Consider the following 22135-nt stretch of genomic DNA (forward strand, 5'->3'; position numbering starts at 1 on the left):
AAATTTTGTGTGTCCCAATTGAGCCAAGATTATTTGATTCTTATTGATTTTGAGAAGCACCGGGGTGGACAAAGGTAGAACCCAGGGAATTAAGCATTAAATGTGCATTCCTCCTTCGAATGTTTTTAGTTGGTGTGGATTTTTCCTATCACATAAAGTCATTCCCACTTCCACTGTTGAACTCCCCCTTAGCTTCCCAACTGTAACACATTTTATCATGTGCAATTAACTGTTGCCAGCTTCATTGTGCATTTTTCTATCAATAACATTTGTGATGACCTCTATAAAAGATGGATAATTTGTATTTTTTGAGTTCAACTGTAGAAAGACTGAGAGGTTCTTAGATTTTTTCCAGAAGACTTTACTATGGTATCGCTCATCTAGTTCATCTGAATGTTGGTGCTCACTTCAGAAGAAATGAGAAAGAACAAATGAAGGGTCAATTAGGTCTAATGACCTGCTCCATCAAAAACAAGCAAACAGGGCTGAGGATGTGGCTCAAGCGGTAGCACGCTCACCTGGCATGCACAAGGCGCTGGGTTTGATCCTCAGCACCACATAAAAATAAAAAATAAAAATAAAGATGCTGTGTCCACTGAAAACTAAAAAATAAATATTTAAAAAAACCAAGCAAACAAAACTTCAGGGTGTTTGTTGTTGTTTATTTGTAATGAGCCTGTAATGAGCAGGGCCTGGCCCATGGAACACAATGTAAATGGCACCCTTGGACCATGCGGGGTCACAGCCTGCTGTCGCAGCCAGATGCGGAAGTAAGAGCAAAGCAGAGCAAGCAGGTCAGGGTGTCAAGCCAATCCCAGGCCAGAAATGGGTCTCAGGCAGAGGCATGGGCAGAGGGAAGAAGCACTGGTTCTAGAGTCAGGATGCGAGGTCAGGGTCAGTGCAGCCCCAAGGTCCACCGGCTGCTGAATACTAGACAAGGCTCCTTAGATTCCCCTGGGGGAATGAATTCTCTCTCCTGAGGCTGGTGTGGGGTACCGTGAGGGCTGCAAGACCAGGGCAGAGGCAAGAAATCCCCAGAGACGTCGATTCCCATGTAGATACAAACGTTCTCATTAGAAGGGTTGGCTGTAATGGTCTATGGTAGCCAAGCCCAGAGACAGGGAGGGTGGGTTTATTGCTGTGGCCGAGCCACTGGGGCCAGAAATGATGAAAAAGGACATTCACCTGTAGAGATGGGGAGACTCGACACCCCCAGATGAGCTCCTCCTAGTGAGTGCAGGTCAACCTCTGCTTGGTCCCAGAAAAACAAGAGAACCCTGCACTGTGTTCCCCACCCCCTCCCACTGCCAGGTCGGAGAGAGTGAGATCAAAAGTAAAAGAGAACAGCTGGGAGAGAAAGATAATTGGGCCGAGTAGCTCAGCTCCCTGCTTCTTTCCCTGGATGAGTCAACCACATCTATTAAAGCCACCGAGAAGAGGTTTTCTCATCCGTGTGTGTGGGGAAATGCAACGTACACTCAGAAAAACAGGAAAAGGGGTATAAAGGGCTCGAGCATCTATGAAACCATCAAGAAATTCTGTGTCCAGAATTTCATCTGAGTGGTGGGTTCCCCAGCCACCATCCCAGGACAGCATCTGACATCCCAGGACAGCATCTGAGATTCGGATAGAGAAATGGGGCTTTGTTCTGCAAAGATCCTCAAGGTCTTGAGATGTCTAGAGTTGTACTGGGGGTTCTCAACTTCGGTGAGGTTGAGGCAGTGTTCAGGGAATTAAGTTTTAGGAAGCAGAGGCAAGGAGTTCCTGATTGAGGATGTCTCAAGGGAGACTCAAGGATGCATGTTCTGTTTTAATAGCATAGGTAGTTCTCAAAGACATCCCGCTCTAGGGAGACATACTTGGAATGCACAGACACTTAGCCCAGGAGGCGCTGTGCAAATCCTCTAGGTCCATGCTATTCCAGGGGTAGTTGCAGGCTGGCAGCAATGTATCACCTGGAATGTGGACTCTAGGGCCTCATGCTGGAGCTCCCAGATCAGGTGCATATTAATAAGATTTCCCAGGTTATCTGCATGCCCATGAAGTTGTAGCGGCACACCTCTGGGTTCATTGCTGACCAAGTTCTGAGTAGGCATGGTGCTGCTCCACAGGACATTCAGGAAATCTGTTTTGTTAGATGATTTGATTGTCATAATGGTTTGGCATTTAGTGGGCAGGAGCCAGGGAAGTTAGATGGCCAGTACTTTAAAGAATTCTCTTGTATCCTGAATGGCTTCCAAATGTCTTGCCAGGGAGTCTAGCATACAGAAAGCTAATCTGCATTTATTTGAACCTACCTAATTCTTGTTTTATAAATAACCACTTTTATTTTTTGCATGATGTCAACATACACCAACATTTCCAGGAATGCAACTTCCATATAAATCAAGGCGATAACCAACATTTAGAGTTGGCCCTCTATATCTTTAGATTCCATGTCTATGGATTCAACCAACCTCAGATCAAAGATATCCTGAAAAAAATGTATGTTTGTATTGGGTGTGCAAAGACATTTTTCCTTGTCATTACCCCTAGACAGGATAACAACCATTTACGTAGCCTTTTCATTCTTTTAGGTATTATGAGTAATCTGGAGATGATTTAAAGTATATGGGAGAATGTGCCCAGGATACATGAAAATACTGTGCCATTCTGTATAAGAGACTTAAGCATCCGTGACTTTTGGTATCTGCAGGGTCCTGAAACCAATTGCCCCTGGATACTGGGGGGGGGGGGGGTGACTGTATTTAATCTGAAGCATTATCAAGAGTTGGGCTTCATCCCAGCTGTTTCAGCCAGCTTTGCATCACCATGGCCCATACTGGACAAGAAAAACTTAGGGGAGAAGAAGCTTATTCAGTTCATGGCTTCAGAGGTCCAGTTAGTGGTCAGCTCACTCCAAAACATAAACCCCAAAGGAGCACATGAGGCTACAGATCTCATCATCTGAACACTCTTGCACCATGTCCCATGTGAGCTCTGGGGGACACCTCTTATACACCATAACACCAAGCCACCTCTCCACGGACATCACTGCTATGGTGGACAGGGCAGCACACCTGTCAGTCAACCTTGGGCACCAGCACCTGCCTACTTCAGTATAGTCAGCCCAGAGCATTAATGTTCTAAGATAGATATTGTTTCAAAACAAAATATTTTCTGTTGTTTCTTTATAATTAGGGCAGTAGGCTGTCTTTTTGAAATTTTATGTAGAGATGGTTTACTTAATCTAGAGTTCACCTTGGAATGATAAAGGAATGCTTTAGTTAAAAATTTTCATTCTGTATCATAAGAAAAATTCTGACACAAAAAGGAGGTTGTTCGACAGGGCTGGGATTGTGGCTCAGAGGTACAGCGCTCGCCTAGCACGTGCGAGGCCCTGGGTTCCATCCTCAGCACCACATAAAAATAAATCATTAAAATAAAGGAATTGTGTTTGTCTACAACGAAAAAAAAAAAAAAAGGAGGTTGTTAGATGTGACAGCCATTGAGATGAATTATTCTGATTGAATCACCTTATTTTCAAGACAAAGGACTTGACCAGGGGAGGGGAGAGTTTAAGGTGACAGGGCAACTGGCATCTGTTGAACCAGAGCCCAAGACCCCCGCCTGGCCAGGGCTTGGCCTCCTGCACCCAGCACAGTGGCCTCGTCTCTGGAGAGTTCCTCATCTCCACAGAAAAATGTTTTTGTCTCCGTTCTTGCCAAGGCCTGGACAGTGACTCCTGATGTCATATGCAGTCTCACAAGAGTCATGGAACATTTGCTGGACTCCCAATTAGAACATAAATGGAGGCCTGGTTCTATTTGGACATAAATTGCTGCCTGTTCTGTGTCGTGTCGGATTCAAGGACTTTAAAGGAAAATGGAATTGAAAAAAAAAAACAACAACGAACAACTCCCTTGATTTTGGAAAGAATGGATTTTGTAGGTCAAGACTCTGCTAGCCCTGGGTTCTTATGGGCTAGCATGCCAACACCCCGAATGGCAACACAGGACCACAGGGCAGGTGGCACTTAGTTTGCAGCCACAGGCCACATAAGCTCTCGTGTCACACTTGCTTCATCCTGCATACGGAGATGAGGTACCCCTTCTACTCCTAACATCTGTGATTTCAGGGAAGGGTCCCAGAGGAGATTAAATGAGGGTAGGATGCTTCACAGGAAGTTGAGAAGATCTCTATCTTCAGATAAAAAGCTGAAAGATGAGGACCCATTTTATAAGGAGCTCAGTGAAGAAAAGTCAAGTCTTGGTGGAAACAAGGAACTTCCATAATGAGATCAGCAAGGAGAGCAGCTGTGAGCTCAGCAATGGCCGTGTCGGCTTGGACGTGTGGAAGGATCAGCCCCTCCCCTGCTTTAAACAGCAGAGAGAGCTGGAAAACGGTCCAGCCCCAAATTCAAGACAATGACCGGGCCCCAAGGAGGGAAGGGATTCCGAGACTCCCCTGCCTTTCTGGCTAACCCGGCAGAGCCTCCCTGGCCATCCCACAGGACGTGTGGCCCAGGAGAGAAGAGAGAATGAAACAAAGAATGTGACTCTTCCTCCTGTTCTTCAGATTATCACACAAAGGCTTCAAAGAACCAAACAAAAGAGATGATTGAGCAAATCACAGAGGTCTCCAAACATGGTCCTTCGAGTTGTGACAAGGACAATGGGTCTCACTTGCCATCTGGTTGCTAGCTGTGCCCAGGGAGTAAAACATCTTCAGAGAATTTGTGTTTTCAATGAGGTTTCCAGAAACTCATCAGAGGTTTATATAACCATAAATTTGAAATAGTCTCGATAAAAAACAATGACTGTTACTCCGTCACCGGAGGAAAAAGGTCCAGCGAGAAAGCTCAGCAGTGACTCAGTGCCCGACCCAGAGGACAACATCCGGAGGAGGCAGATGACATGCAAAGACAGCAGTCAGCGTCCAGCGAGGTGTCCTTGAGGAGAAGCAAGACCAGGAGGCTGAGTTAAGAGGAGGAAATTGGATGCCAGAGGGAAACTGGGGAGCGCGAGGTGAGCTGTCAGAGGAGGGCAGTGAGCTGAGGAGGAGAAGCCCGAGAGGCTGGACCCTATGCGGCAGAAACTGGAAGAGAAGGAGGCAGGGTCTTCAGCCAGCGTGAGCAAGGTCTGCGCTTCATTTAAGCCAGGGAGGGTGGAAGAAGCCAGGCGGAGCTGGGGGCAGGAGATGCGCCTGCATCTCTCTCAGGGCTGAGAGGGAGGAGGAAGGCGCTCTCTCCCTGGGGGTGCAGGATGCTCCAGTTTTCATGTGTTTCTTAAGCTCCAAAAATACATCATTTTCCATGAGAAAAGGACCTGGATAAAGTAACCCAGGTGGCCCTTGAAGTCCCCAGAGTCTGAACAGAAATAGCCCCCCCCCCCCAATCTAATGCCTAAAACTTGAGACAAAGCCTTCAGATTCAGCTGGAAAACAGCAGCCAGGCAGAGCCATCACAGACACTCAGAGTTAACACGGATGCAAACGCAACTATGCTGATCTGGAGGCTCCGAAAAGCTCCAGTTCCCAAAGGCTGCATGTAGATTAGGGAGGAACTTGGCACATGTCCCTGGAATGATCCCCAATCAGCGGGAAGGGAGTGGGAGAGAGAGAATGTTCCTGAATGTGCCTGGGGACCAGAGTGGTTGAGATGAGGCATTCTGGAGTCTGACCATCCAGGATTGAGTCCCTCCTCCACCAGGAGGCATTTCACACATGCAATAGTCTTTTTTTCCCCTTGGTTCCGGGGATTGAACCCAGAGGCACCCTACCACTGAGCCCCATCCCCGGCCCTTTTTTTTGCTTATTTAGAGACAGGGTCTCACTGAGTTGCTTAGGGCCTAAGTTGCTGAGACTGGCTTTGAATTCAACAATCCTCCTGCCTCAGCCTCCCCAGCCACTGGGATGACAGGTGTGCACCTACTTGAGGCTTCTGAGTCTCAATTTTCACCTCCATAAATGAAGAAGTTCTAGCGGGCAGAAGAGCTGTACACTGAGCATGGCATCCAGCAAACCTCTAAACACTGGCTCTTGTTGTTGCCAGTTCCACAGAACTGCTGAACGTCTTCACCTTAACCAGAATGGCTGGAGCACCCGTTTAAGGATCCCAGAATATGACACCTTGCCTTCTTGTCATCCCTATGAAGACCAGACACCCTCCCTGAGATCGCTAGTCCAAGATAAAGTCTCAGGGCAGAGATGTGCCAGGACTTCTTGATTAAGATGTTAGAAAAAACAGAGTGTCCCAGTCATTGTGTACTAGGAGTGCCCCCCCTACATCCCCCTGGTGAAGGGGCAGACAGGTATGGAGCGCTCTCTGCAAGGCAGGGGGTGTTCTGAATGCTGTGCCTGTTTCCTTGTTCATTCCTGAGAACAACTCTGTTCCCTATGGAGAAACTGAGGCACGGAGAGCAGAGTGCCCATCTGTAGGCCACAGCACACTTGGCTGTAAGGAGCGTGGAGGTACCTGCCGCGTCAAACAGCCAGTGCTGAGCCGCAAACACAGATTCAAAAAGCAGCAGCCCTTCAGAATAATTTTTCAAAACACTCCACTGTTGCACATGGACAAATCAGAGCTATAAAAATAGCCACTTCTGGTCTGACGGAATTACTGTTTTCCTTCGTTCCACCCACCGCGCCACACTCTGCCTACCTGATACCCTTGAGGCTGATTAAGCCTCATTGTCATTTGTTCACGGAGGCAATCCTCTCCCCAGCAAACAGAAGAGCCTTTGTCCTGGAGGCCATCAGTCCCAGCCACAAAGTGGCTTATTGAAGTATAATTTCATTATGCAGAATCCGCTTCCAGTTTAGGTTTCCTTGGGCCAGCATTGCTGAGGTGTGAGAATTGGCAAATGGTAATAATGAGGTCCCCAAGACCCCTGGCATCTGTCATGGAGTTCTCAGTCGGAGAGGCGGGCTCACATCTTTGCATCGGGTTCCTTATCTGAAGGTCTCTTCAGTCCCCTTCAGTTTGTTTTGACCGTGGTCAGTCCCCAGTGACCCAGGTGTAGATTATCTACACTAGGAACTGCAAAGGGGGGCTAACTCCAAAGGAGCCTTAATCAGCTAACAGAGAATGCAAATTCACTTTATCATTGGGCTATGAAGGGAGGGTGGGGAGACCGAGCCTTAGCCACTGTGCCTACAGAACAGCAGCTGGAGAAGAGTCCAGAGCTGTACGTTAGTCAGGTTATGTCCTCGTCGGGGAAGGAAATCTGTGCTGGGGACATCAGAGCCGAACATTCACAGCTTTTGGACAGTTTGTGCTACTTGCCTCCCCCAGAAGGGAAAACTGATTGGAGAAAATGTATAGTTTGGGGACTTTCTCCTGAAGGCAGATGTTCCAAACCCTTCTGAATAATTCTGTGAACATGTGGCCCGCCTACTGTCTGTCTGTCCACCGTGTGGTCAGGCTCCCACGGCTGTTCACATGCTTCGTCCATTCTGAAGTTTTCTTTGCCATGATTCCATCCAGTCTCCAACACTTTCCTAAAACACCAGCACCCCCTCCCAGCTGTCTCCAAGGGGAGCTCAGGGTACATAGAGCACCAACTGTGAGCCGGGAACATCTTTCTACTAGCACATTGATCAATCTATCCTCAATTTCCTGGAACCCAACTGGTAGACAATTTATTATTCTTGGAATTTTTCATATATTCAAATTTTAGGAAAAGGAGCCCATTAACAAGAAATAAGACGTGGCAGAGATCGACTTAGGACATTTACGAAGCCACCAAGGAGATAACCTGAACAAGGAGGAAAAAGCTCCGTTTCTAACTCCCTCTACACGGCCGTTGTCCACCATGATGCCAAAGACAGGTCTCAGCTGCACTGAGAAAACCCTGCTCACGCTGTCTCTCCTCCAGCAGACCGAGATGCCGAAGGGAAAGAAGGCCAAGGGGAAGAAGGTGGCCCTGGCCCCCATCGTGGTTAAGAACCAGGAGGCCAAGAAGGTGGTGAACCCGCTCTTCAAGAAGAGGCCGAAGAACTTCGGCATCAGACAGGACATCCAGCCCCAAAGGGACCTTACCTGCTTTGTAAAATGGCCCTGCTACATCAGGCTGCAGCGGCAAAGGGCTATTCTCTATAAGTGGCTGAAAGTGCCTCCTGCGATTAACCAGTTCACCCAGGCCTTGGACCCCCAACAGCCACCCACTGCTTCAGCTTGCCCACAAGTACAGACCCGAGACCAAGCAGGAAAAGAAGCAGAGGCTGTTGGCCCGGGCTGAGAAGAAGGCTGCTGGCAAAGGGGATGTCCCCACAAAGAGACCACACTGTGGGGCATGACACAAGTTTATTGCCTTCAGCCCAAGACACTGGATGAAGGACAATTTATCACTTTTATGTACAGAAATGCAACAGTGTACGTTTATCCCAGTTTAGCGGTGAGTTCTTTAGCCTGTCCTTCGAGCAGGGGTCAATACTGTCACCACCTTGGTGGAGAACAAGAAGGCTCAGCTGGTGGTGATCACAAATGACATGGATCCCATCGAGCTGGTTGTCTGCCTGCCTGCCCTGTGTCGCAAGATGGGAGTCCCTTACTACATCATCAAGGGGAAGGCTAGGCTGGGCCCTCTGGTTCACAGGAAGACGTGCACCACTGCTGCCTTCACACAGGTTAACTCAGAGACAAACGAGCTCTGGCGAAGTTGGTGGAAGCTATCAGAACCAACTACAATGACAGATATGATGAGATCCGTTGCCACTGGGTCCAAAATCTGTGGCTCGCACTGCCAAGCTGGAAAAGGCAGAGGCTAAAGAACTCGCCACTAAACTGGGATAAAAGTACACTGCTGCATTTCTGTACATAAAAGTAATAAATTGTCCTTCATCCAGTGTCATGGGCTGAAGGCAATAAACTTGTGTCAGGCAGTAGCAAGGGCATGCCCCATAGTGTGAGAGCTTTAGAAACTCACTGTGTAACTTGCATGAAAAGGCTTTATATAGCAGTAAAATGCTCAGAAATCAAGCCAGGGTTTTTTGATTGACCAGTCACTGCCTTATTTAAGGTAGCAATGAATATGAGTCTATAAAGCATTTATTTATACTGATAATACATGATCCAGTAAAGTCAAGTCTCTTAAAATGACAAAAAAGAAAAGAAAAGAAAACCCTACTTACTGGGAAAGTGGAGTGGACTAACAGAACTTAGAAATATTTCATTGCAGGTGGTGCACGCCAGTAATCCCAGCAGCTTGGGAGGCTGAATGGACATTTTAAAAAGTACTATGTTTTCCATGTGCTGCCTAAAGTTGCGTAGTCTCAGTGGTATTTGAAGAACTCTGCAGTGGGAATATCCTGGTTCTCTTCAAAGTTTGAAGCCTCTGAGGAACCCCTAGGTTAGTGCCCAGAGCAGTAAAGAGAGAACAGGAGTAAAGAGATGCAGGAGGCCCAGAGAGACCCAGAGAGACCCAGAGGGTCATCCTGTTCTCGTGGGGATCCACTGAAGTGTCTGCCTGGGAGGGAGGAAGAGAGGGAGGCTGAACAAGATCAAGGGAGTTGGAGCCTTGGAACAAACTCCCCTTGTTTGCTTAATAGGTCTGGATACCCATGTCTGGAGTCCCATTTCACTTTCCTGTGCCCTTCAGGATGCCCTTTATGCTGGGCACGAGTGGCTAACAGCCAGATATGATACTCGGGGGTTCCTGTACCCCAGTCCTTTCTCTAAAGGGGAATTTTTATTGTCTTTGACTTGTCTTTGCTCCAGTGTTGTTTCCTGGGTGTGTTGGGGTAGTTCAATCTGATTGCTTAGTCCACACATAGCGGCTGGTGGGCATTCGTATCTGAGAGCCACAAGGCTCTGCTTGCTGCAGCTCAACAGGACTTTGTTAGCCTCCAATCAGGGGTGGGGAATATATTTTGCGGCTGTTAATAAAATGGATGGTTATATTGAGAGAGGAGTCTCTGGGTGTACAGGTAGGGGGCTTTATGCTAAGAAGTAAAATAAAATATAGAATACAACAAGATAGGAATTTGTAATTAAGGGAGAGGTGCCGAGTATCAAAGGATGTGCCCTTACCCATGACCTTGTAAAATGAGGGCAATATGCAAGGGAATTCTGAGGCACATTTGTACAACTCTGTCCTGGCTCCACCTCCAACCCAGCCCCTAGCACCATCCTTCTGTGAATATTAACACCTACAACAGCAGGTTGCTGTCTCTCCTCCTGGAGATGCCCACATACTCCCTGGAACGCATATTCCTTGCTTTACCCTGAAGGCGTCTCTCTTGAGATTGCCCATTCTCCCTTGAAGGTGTATCTATTTCCTAAATAAACCTCCATGTCTTTGGCACGTGCTGAATTTCTTTTCCATCATGTATGCCAGGAACCCCTGAGTCAACTTTCCTCTTGTCTCCAGAAGCTCCTTGAACCCTTCTTTGGAGGTATCTCTTCTCCCATGACAAGATTCAGGGCTTCTTTCTACAGTACTTTCCCTTGGTGGCCATGTTTATTCTGTTTGGCTCAAGCCACCAAGATTAACCTGACTGGACAAGGGATCAACATCTGACCAATTCATCTGAGAATTCGACCAATCGGATTCTCTCAGGAATGGACACTTGGATCAAGAAGCAGTAGGTGGTCATTGTTAGTTGTTTCAACTGAGGAGATAAAAACTCAAGGGCTAAGGGGTGGCCATCATCAGCTAAGAGAGGAGAGAAGAAGAAAGCAGAAGTCAAAAGGGAGAGGGAAAAATAAAGCAGACCCAGAAATAGAAGCAAAGGCAAGAGCCTGGGAAAATGGCCACTAATTCCTACTAGGTTTTCAGCTCCTGGGTCTTAGGACTCCTGCAAGGCTCACCTGTACTTCCTGCCCCACAGTTTCATGAACAATCCCCATATCCTAACAGCACATTCCATGTTTTTCTTTGAGCTCATTCAAGTGAGTCCCCAATACTTGGATGCAAAGGGTCTTGACTAATGAGGGAGACGTCGAAGGGCACAGGCAGCCAGGACAAGATGGCGAGTGAGGAGGTTGGGGCAGAACAAAGGAGTGAGGAGAGGGTCTTCTGATGAGGTCACCTTCCTGGTTGACAGAAGTGCTGGTGGACACAAGTGGGGGACCCAGTGAGACAGACCCTTCTGTACTTGTGCTCCTAAGTGGGGGGAGTCCAATAGAAAAACTAAAAGGGACATGTGGACAGAGGGGCACCAATTGATAATAGTGAAGAATGCGTGGATGAGAAGGAGATAAGGAAATTTCAGAGACCATAAAAAGAACAGGCCACAACTCCCCCGCTGACACTGGAGTCCCTTCTCTTCTGAGAAGTCTGTCTCTGTCACTCTTGCAATAACCTTGCTGCTTGCTTGCTATCTATACTGTGTCCTGTTTTTTGATTCTTTGCTGAATGGAGACAATGAACCCAATACTCATAGAAGGTAACACTAAGAGAATGAACAGTTATACTCACTGCTAACAAAAATGAACCGAGTATTTACGAGAGAAAAATATACATCACAACGCCTCCTTGTATTCTGCAAGGAAAACCTCAGGCATCTCACCCTCTGGGTGAGTTTGAGAATCACTGCTCTAACTTGATGGAAGGAAGATGCAACCCTTCTGGAGGTCTTCCCCCAAATACCCCCGAGAAAAACAAGACAGCTGAAGTAAAAATAGTAGAAGATGTGCTGACTATGACGCTTGCTCTCCAGAAGAGCAAAAAATCATAGCTAAGGAAGTTTTGGTGATTAAGTAGAACTACCAAGGCCCCATCTCAGACCTATTGAATCAAAAATTTCAGTCAAATCACTTAGACAGTTATACATTTTTAAAAAGTTTCCCGGGAGATCTTGATGTGCATCCTTGTTAGAGTCACTTGATCCTAGCAAAAAGGGACATCTGAGGAGAGGAAGAAAGATCATGAGGGGCAAAGAATGGCAACCCCCTTGGTTCCTGGCTGGCATTGCCCTTTTGGTAGACTGAATTTTGGACCGAATTCCTCTCCAGCTCAAAAACACCATGCTTCCTGCCCATAGCACTGAGCCTCAAACATCCCAAAGGACTTCAATTCTGTTGGGTAGACACATTTTGAAGAGGTGGGGTAACACACAATCCTTTTTATTTTATTTTAAATGCTTTCACCAAAATGGATAAGTTAAAAAGAAGTTTGGAACAAACACTTTTCTAGTTAAAACTTTAATTCTACAGAAATTTAATTCCTTGATAATGAAGCACATCACGCCCGAAGTGGCAGACACGTGCCCTGGTGCCGAGGTGCACATACAATGTGGCTGAGCCCCACCTCCCAGAGTTGACTTGAGATGGGACATGACCTGGTTAAGACGCAGGAAAAGGAAGCGAGTAAGCCAGACCCATGCTCTGGTGTTTCCTCTCTCCGATGATAAGATATAGAATCAGCTCTACCATTAAGATAAGGCTCTTTGGACTCGCCTCGTCTGTGATAATTCAGCTGAGCAACAACGGTCCAGTTCTATGACCAGATCACTGTACTCTCTGGCTACCGTCCAGAAACAGCCGTTTGGGGAGGTTAAATGAATGCCTGGTTCTCCTTCAGTGGTGACAAAGGCCAGCACCAACTTCACAGTCAAAGAGCAGGTGAGGTGGTCTCTACTTTTAATCCTACAAATATTTACTAAGGGCCTATGCATGACAGGACTGGGTGAGGGGCCCGTCAGTGCACAGAGGTGACAGGGACACACATGGAGCTGATGGCTCCCTGTAGACAACAAGACCTAAGAGGCCCCTTGGGGTCCTCACTCTTCTCCAGAGACTGAAAGAGTCAGAGCTAATATAATGAAAGAAGGAGGTTGGGGGGTGGGTGGGAAATGGCTCCCATCAAATCCCATTAAAACAAATCCCAAATACAGCAAGTTGAATGTGCAGTAAACAAGTATTCCCCATACCAGGCGCTTATTTGCTCACAGGTTAAGCACATTCAAGGCAATCCAAGTATTTTAGAAAGATTTAGGACCACATTCCAGAAGTCCATGAATAAGCATTTGACATAAATCTCTGCCCACAGATGAAGAGACCTTAGAATCTTCTGGAAGGAGGGATGACAGGGATCCCATTTTATCAGATTCAAAGCCCAGGATATCTTCTGGAAATGAACAGGAGAAAGGGAATCCTCACAGGGAACCTCAAACAACCCCAGCCACCATATGTGCTCACAGGGCCTCTTTGGCCTTCTGGAACATTTCTACCATGTCCTTCTAAACTGGCATGCTGGAGAGAGGACCAGGGAGCTGCAAAAGACAGCCTCAGAAGAATCCACCACACTTCCTGCCTCACCCTATGTAGGGATGGAAAAGAGAAGTCAGGGCCATGGAAACAGGTAGTTTTTTTTTTTTTTTAACAAAAACAAAACCCCTAAACTATCAAGGAAGAACAAACTCAGGTGACAATGGAACTGATTCCATCTTCGCTGATGATATTGTGAATTAATTTTCTTTATCAATGCCTGGAGAACAATAGCAACTTATGCCATGTATTCAGGGAACACTATGTTCAACTCATTAATTAGTTTATTAATGACACAGTGGTCTAGAAAAAGTGTGGGCTTTGCAGCCACATGGACCCGCTTCCCTGCTGGCTGTGGGGTGAGAAGCAAATTTTCTAAGTCTCAGATTTCTCATCCGCAAAGTAGGGACATCATTGTCTACCATGGAGTGAGGTTGTGAGGGTCAACAGGGGTAACACACAGACCTCCACACTTAGTACAGGGCCTGGCTCAGCAGACTGAATTTCGTTTGGGGGTCCTTATTTGAGGTGTCTGCCCTGTGCCCAGAGACTTGGTACTTAATGGAAAGAGGATGCCTAATAAAGAGGATGCTGTTTAATCTCCCGCAACCCTTTCTAAGTATTGAGATGCTTCTTAAAAGGCAAGGAAATGAAAAAGACTCAAGTTTGAAAAGTTTGTCTTCAGACCCATCCACTGCATGGCTCATTTGTGAGTTTCCCACTAGTTCAGAATGCTGCCTCTGATTATCAAGAATACAACTAACAATAAACGTTGGCAAGGATGTGGGGATAAGGCTCGCTTATACATCGCTGGTGGGACTGCAAACTGGTGCAACCACTCTGGAAAGCAGGATGGAGATTCCTCCAAAAACCTGAATGGGACCATCATTTGATCCAGTTGTCCCACTCCTAGGTTTATACTCAAAGCCCTTAAAATCAGCATACTACAGGGACACAGCCACATCAATGTTTACAGAAGCTCAATTCACAACAATTAAGCTATGGAACCAACCTAGGTGCCCTTCAACAGATGAATGGATAAAGAAAATGTGGTGTATATTCACAATGGAATATTACTCAGCCTTAAAGAACAATGAAATCATGGCATTTTCAGGTGAATGGATGAAACTGGAGAATATTATGCTAAGTGAAAGAATGTTTTCTCTGATATGTAGATGCTAACTCACAACAAGGGAAGGTAGAGAGGGGAAGAATAGAAGTTCACTGGACTAGACAAAGGGGAATGAAGGGAAAGGAGGGGGATGGGAATAGGAAGGACAGGGGAATGAATTGGACATCACTTTCCTGTGTCCATATATGAATACATGACCAGGGTAACGGCACATCATGTACAACCACAAGAATGGCCAGTTATACTCCATGTACGTATGATATGTCAAAATACACTCCACTGTCACGTATATCTAAAAAGAACAAATAAAAATTTTAAAAGACCACCCAAAACCAAAATGCCACCTCTGACCTCTGTCCTTCGTGATTCCTTATCAACTGCCCACAAACATCAGTAGTGTCCTTTTTAGTTGTGCCTTCTCTGCAGATGTATTTAGTAAACCACATTCATCCATTAAAAACTCTCTCCTCCCTTCATTTAACATATGTTGTTGGAAAGCCGAGCCTGGGACAGTAGAGGTTTCCAGATCCCCCCGCCAACCACAGAGGTGTGCAGGAGGCGACATTAAACGTGTTGTGCCAGGTTCACGTTCACAAAAAGCATCTTCAACAATGCAGCTTTCCTTCCCAAAATGAAATTGATTTTACTCCTAAATGACAAAACTCTCGGAAATGTTCAAGTACGTACATAATGTAATTCTTAAAATACCTACCACTGTTTTCTACCTGACTTCCTCTTCTCCCCACCATCGTCGGTAACTCCACGACCCTCTCCTTAGCCCCTTTCCCCAATTCTCATTCATAAATCACCTGCATTCTATGTATCCCAACAAGAACAGGGTTTTACAATGTCTAACACCCTTTACGGTCCCCTTAACCTCATCAATAATGCGACGCCGTCCAGTCATTCCAGAGGGGCTGGCATCGCGAGTGCTCTACATTCCTGGTTAAGAGCAGTCTCCCCCAGACACCGGCGTGCTGCTGTCCAAGATCAACATGGACAGCATCCAACGAGACCTCAGAGATGCTACTTTTCTTTTCCTCTGCTATGTCAACAGCTTACTGTACAGAACTTGATTGATGCATTTTTAATTACTGTACCGAGTTTCCTCTGAACTCATTGCTTTTCACCATTTCCAGTCAGTGGGTCTTAATTTCCCATAGGAAAACTAGCCTGCCCCAGAGTTCATGCTTTTCTGCTTGATTCTCATTAATGAAATGTCCTAAGTAGACAAATCTCTTTTGCCTACTGATTTGGGATGGCCAGAGGGAAATCAACAAGAGTAAAAGTAAACTCTCCATGCACCCTATCAGGAGAAACTCGATTGCCCCATGGTCAAGCTGAAGCACCAATAGATAAATAAAGAAAGAAAAAAGAAAAAATGAATATCACATAGGATCACTGAGGGGGCCCTACTCTGCAACTCTTTGGAGTTTTTGATAAAAAAGCCAGGTGATAAGACTGCTTGGTTTCTTCTCAAAGGAAGAAAGAACCTCAGTACTTAGAGCAGGGAACAGGAAAGAAGTCCAACACAGTGATGAGAGGCAGGTGGCATGAGGCCCTAAGGGAGCAGCCTCAGTTCCTGCTCAGTGAATGGTGGCCTCGTAGGAACATGGGCCTGGCAGGGCCAGAGTTTCAATTTTCTCAAGAAAAATCAGAAATTTAGATTTTGACTGGGACATCTGATTTTTAATATTTGACAACTAATTTAACTTTTCTCAAACACTGAGGTCCACAGCAGTGTGAGGGGGCTGGCTGACAAACCCCCGAGGCTGATTATGACATTTACTTTGCTGTCTGTCTTCAGTGACTTGACATCTGAAAATATGTACACCCCAGGACTGGGCAAATATTATGAATTGGGACTTCTGTTGTTTTTTTTTTAAACTAGTTAAAAATTTATCATCTGCCACCAAATAATACAAGCCACCTTTGATCCAAGGCCTGTTGGTTGCAATTTCTAATTTAAACATCAAATGAAATGTAGAACTAAATGACTATAAAGTAGCATATATCCCCAAATCAGAGTCACAACAGAGGGTACACGTGATACTGGAATAACAGGGTAGGTGTGGGCTAGGGTCAAGGGTCACCATCGCTAGCTGAACACGTGGGGTAAAAGAGCAAAGGAGACCATGAACAATGTCCCCTGCACTAGGTGGAGTGTGTGTCCCTGCCTGTGAGCCGCCATGTCTGTGATTCCAGCCATTGTGGAGTCTGAGGCAGGAGGATCGCAAGTTTAAGGCTAGCCTCAGAAATTAGCAAGGTCCTGTCTCAAGATCTTAAAAAGTTTGAAAAGGGATTGGGGATGAAGCTAAGAGGTACAGCAGCTCTGGGCTCAATCCCAGCATAGGCAAGAAAGAAAGAAAACCAGAGGGCATTTCTAAGTGGTGTCTCTTCTCCACTGCCCTGAGGAAGAGTGACCCTCAAGACACAGCAGCATCTTCTGAATACTCAGGAAAGGAGGAGGTTGATTGAGCAACAGGAGCGTTTCCATCCATAGGCAGGAGGATCAACGTCCTCAGGAGCCCCACACGGGCAGCTGCACAGAGTGGGTTCCCTTTTCCTCTTTATTCAAAATCCGCCCTAGTCCAGTTCTCAATTCCTGTTTTTGGTTATAAGGAGCCTTGACAGTCATGAAGCCTAAGGGTCGCTTTTTATTGTTTTTTTTTTTAATGAATGAATTTAACTGTGTAGGATTGTAGAAGCAGCCATATTAAAAGCACAGTTCTTCAACTATGGGGCAAACGTGTGTGTGTTACTGTTTGGATGTGAGGTGTCCCCCCCCCCCCCAAAAGCTCATGTGTGAGACAATGCAAGAAGCTTCAGAGGAGAAATGATTGGGTTGTGAAAGTCTTAACCCAATCAGTGAATCAGTGCCCTGATGGGATTAACCTTGTGGTGGCTGGGCGGGTGGGTGTGGCTGGAGGAGTGGGGATTAGGGCGTGGCTGTGGGTAGATATTGGTATCTGGCCAGTGGAGTCTCTCTCTGCTTCCTGATCATCGAGTGAGCCGCTTCCCTCTGCCATACTCTCCAGCTATGATGTCCAGCCTCACCTCAAGCCTTCTGTGGACTAAGACCTCTGAAACCATGAGCCCTCAAATAAAATTTCCTCCTCTACAACTGTTCTGGTTGGATTCTTTTAGTCACAGTGAAATCGCTGACTAAAACAGTGTAACATACAACATGTGCTTCATTGTTAAATCATAAAGCAGCAAGATCAGGTCTAGGGCTCCATGATTCCGAAGCTGTGATGAATGAGTAGGTACCTTCCACAACTGTGAAGTGAGGGGAACAGATCTGTGATTTCCACAGGTGACAAAGCTTCAGGTGTCACCCCTCCTACGTCTAGGTTGCGACTTACACTGGTAATTGAAGGAAATGCTAGAGGTTAGAACATGGGGTTACTTCCCCACCCAAGTTCCATTCATGGCCTCTGTTAAGAACTGTCATCAAGTGGGACAAGTCCCACGTGTTAGGGGCTTAGTAAATTCCAATGGAACCAAACTAAACCTTGTGTTTGACATGAGGTGGGTGCTAGGTGGGTGTGGTCCTAAGGAGTCACAAGGGAGAAACAGCACCCAGACATCTTCCTGATGCAGCCTGATCCATCAGTGACATCAAATATAAACACGTGGGTGGCGAAAATAAATACAGAACAAGGGTCACGGTTTTATTTTCATTTTCACTAGAATTTTGATCATCTCAAGGATTGGCCCCTTCGTGCCTGCCATTCAAGTCAGGGCTGAACACATTTAAATCAAAGTTCTACTGCTTACTGTGTAACTTCCGGTAAGCTATTCTCCCCCCAAGAAAGCTACTTAGCCACTGTGTTTTCAGTTTTCTCTCTCACAGAATAAGGAAAATAATAGTCCTGTGGCACAGAACGACAGACTGTCTGTAGAGTGCTTAGAAAAGTACTAGGGGAGAAGAATAAGAAGAAGATTCTTGCAAATTGGCCAAAAGACTATTTAAGTTCAAAAATTCTCAAAACTTTGCAGTTGCTATACATATTTACAATTTAAAATTAAAAGTATGCTCTACAGAGCTGTTGTACTAGCAAATAATTAGAAACAACCTACATGGCCCACGATGGGGGAAATAGCTAAGTTACTGAATATCTGTGCTGTGGCTGTGTATCCCGGGCAACCTCAGAAAGATGCAAGAACTACAGATGAACACTTCTCTACCCGTTCCATAGGTCTACAAAATCATCCTGATGCCAAACCAAGAAAAAGGCATCACAAAAAATACCTTTTTTGCATACAGATGCAAAAAAATCCTCTATAATATATTAGCAAACTGAATGCAAAATTGTACAAAAAAAGATTACATATCATGACCAAGTGGCATTTATTCCAGGAATCCAAGATTGACTTGATATGTAAAAATTAATGAAATATACTATTAATAGCATAAAGGACATAATCACAAGATTATCTCAATAGATACACAATAATTTGGCAAAACCCCTTTGAGATTTAAAATACCTAACAAGCTAGGACTATAAGAGAACTTCCCCAACCTGATAAAGACTGTCTACAAAACTAGCACCAAACTCAAAGGTGAAAAACTAAAACACTTTCCCCTTAAGGAATAAACTTAGACGTCCATTCTCACCACTTCTATTCAACACTGTATTGAAAACTCCAGCCAGGAATGAAATAAAATTTCCAGACTTCAAAGGAAGAATTAAAACTCTCTCTATTCATAAATTCTGGGATCCTGTATGGGAAAGTCTCCTAGAATCCACAAAAAACATGACAAGAACTAATACATGAACAGCAAGACCACAGGATTTGAGATCAACATACAAAAGTCAATTCTGTTTATACACTGGTAGTAAAAAAAAAACTAAAGTAAAATTAAGAAAACAATTTCATTCACAATGGCATTGAAAAGAATAAGAGGAAATTAAACCAAACAGGTGCAAAACTTACACTCTGAAGATTACAAAACATTGTTGAAAAAAAATGAAAAGATCTAAATAAATGGAAATACATCTCATGTTCCCAGATTAGAAGACTAAAAAAGCAGTAATATTTCCAAATTGATTTAATGCCAAGCCTTCTTTGCAGAAATGAACAAAACAATCTTAAAATTCACAAGGAGGTTTAAGGAACCCAGAATAGCCAAAACAGTCTTGAAAAAGAAGAACAACGCTGGACGACTCATACTTCCTGATTTCAAAATTTATTATAAAAGCTACAACAATCAAGGTACTGGCATAAAGACAGACATCTAGATCAAGAGAAATGAAAATTCAAAAAACAACCTTCGCATTCATGGTCAACTGATTTTTTAACAGGGATGCCAAAATAATTCACTCGGGCTGGTGGAGGGAATAGTCTTTCCAACATATGGTGCTGGGACACCTGGAGATCCACTGTCAGGGTGAAGCTGGTCCCAGACCTCACACCATATACAAACTAACTCAAAACAGACCAAACATCCTAAATGCAAGCATGAAGCTACCCAACTCTTAAAAGAAAATAGGTATAAATCTTTGTGACCTTGAATTAGACAATGGTTTCTTAGATAACACCAGAAATATAAGCATCAAAAGATAGATACACTGTACATCAGCAAAATGTATGAGTTCTGTGCTTCAAAGGAGACTCAGAAGTAAGCAAAAAGAGGAGGAGAAAAACAGAAGAGGGGAAATATTTGCAAATATGTATCTGAAAAGGGATTTGAATATAGATCATAATAAGCACTTTGATGATTTAATAATAAGAGGACAAATATCTCAATTTTTAAAATGAGCAAAGGATCTGAATAGGCATTTCTTTCAAGAAGGTATTCAAATGACTAATAAATACATGGAAGATACTTAAGATCATTTGTCATGGGCTGGGTTGTGGCTCAGTGGTAGAGGACTTGTCTCACATGTATGAGGCACTGGGTTCCATCCTCAGCATCACATAAAAATAAATAAAATAAAGGCATGTATCCATTTACAACTAAAAATATTTTTATTTTAAAAAATAATTTTTTAAAAAAAAATATCATTTGTCATTAGAGAATGCAAATCAAAATCACAATGTGATACCATTTTAATCTACGAGCCCAGTTATTAAGATAATGAAAGCGTTGGAGAGGATGTGGAGGAACAGGGACCCCTCTACAGTCTTGGTGAGATATAAAATGGTGCAATTATTTGGAAAATAATCTGGCACTTCTTCCAAAGGTAAAGATTAGAGTTAAAATGTGACCTGGCAATTCTAAGCCCAGGCATATACCCAAGAGAAATGCAGACATATCCATACACAAACTTGGACACCTACTTATTCAACTTTGCACATTATTCATAAAAGTTTAAAGTAGAAACAACCTAAACACCTGACAATTGATTAATAAATACAACTTGGTACATGTAATAATGTTCAGCAATTAAAAGGGACGAACATATAACACAGAGGCCTTAAAGAGCATCATGCAAAGTGAAAGATAACCGTCACCAAAAGTCACATATAATGTGATTCCATTTATATGAAACATCCAGAATTGTGAATTCTGTGGAGACAGAAAGCAGAAGCTGGAGGAGATGGGGGTCATTGTCTCAGGGTATGCAGTTTTGTTTTGTTTTGTTTTTTGAATGCTGAAATGGCCTAAAATTGATTGTGCTGATGGTTGCCAAAGTCTGAGAATATGCTAGAACCTGACTAATTTCATGCTTTAAATAGACATCGTCTGTGAACTGTATCTCAATAAAGGCATTTACAAAGGAATAGGAAGGAGCCGGCTTGGTGGCACATACCTGTAACTCCAGTGGCTCCAGAGGCTGAGGCAGGAGGATCATGAGTTCAAAATTAGCCTCAGCAACTAGTGAGGCCCTAAGCAACTTGGTGAGATCCTGTCTCTAAATATAACAAAGGGTTGGGGCTGTGGCTCAGTGGTTAAGTGCCTTGGGTTCAATTGCCAATACCAAAAAAAAAAAAAAAAAAAAACAACAAAGCAAAGCAAAGCCAAAAACCCCAAGCATGTTACTAATTTTACATAAAGAACCATACATGTGTTTGCAGGAAAACATACATGTGTGTATAAACTTCCATGCTTGTGTATGAACAAAAACATTCCACAAGGATATATATCCTGCTCTTGGTGATGGTTGCTTCTAGAGAGCAGCTTAGGGAAGCCTAGGAGAATGATGTTTTTAAATACTCTGGAGTCATTTTAAATTTATCTGAATGCACACACATTACTTTAGGACTTGTTAAAAAGAAAAAGCCACCTTGTAGTTAATAATGAACGCTTAACTTGGGTGGAGGTGGGGAGGGGCCAAGTACACACATATAAAACATCACGTTTCTGAATCTTGTTCTTGGCCTGAAACTTCTTATTGGTAGAAATCCCATGTACTTTCACTTTCTAGAAGCTGGATGTGGCTTATCCCTCTCAGTCCTCCAGAGCCAGCAAGGTGCCCTTCACTCACGGTGATTGACAGGCCATGGAAAGGAGAGGCCTGAGGGCTTGCCATTCTGGCAGATTCTTGTACTGTGGCCCCCTTCAGGGGACCTGTCCCACCCCTGGGACATTTGGCAATGCATGGAGACATGTGGAGTGTCACAGCCAGTACACCACTGGGTCGGCCAGGATGCTGCTACATCCTACCAGGCAGGGCCAAAGGACCACCACAGCTTATCAGGCCCCAAACCTCAGCAGCACCCAGGAGGAGAACCCTGCTCCAGGCCCTCCTGCCCGGAGGGAAGTAGCTGTGGGCAGGTTAAGTTCAGATTCACCTTCTCTCCTAGCTCTTGGGCATCCAAAGCAGAAAATCCTAGTCAGTCTGGGAAAGAGAGCAGGGACTTCC

The 22135-nt window shown here is 44.7% G+C and overlaps 1 protein-coding gene and 1 pseudogene across 1 annotated transcript in view; one reads left to right on the forward strand and one right to left on the reverse strand.

Annotated features, from left to right (window-relative positions):
• Positions 1 to 22135, reverse strand: part of Kcnk13 (potassium two pore domain channel subfamily K member 13) — a 91870-nt gene that overhangs the window by 55536 nt on the left and 14199 nt on the right. The window lies entirely within an intron of this gene.
• Positions 7866 to 8773, forward strand: LOC114089737 (large ribosomal subunit protein eL8-like; annotated as a pseudogene).

Source organism: Marmota flaviventris, chromosome 2 (genome assembly GCF_047511675.1).
Source record: "Marmota flaviventris isolate mMarFla1 chromosome 2, mMarFla1.hap1, whole genome shotgun sequence".
Lineage (NCBI taxonomy): Eukaryota > Metazoa > Chordata > Mammalia > Rodentia > Sciuridae > Marmota > Marmota flaviventris.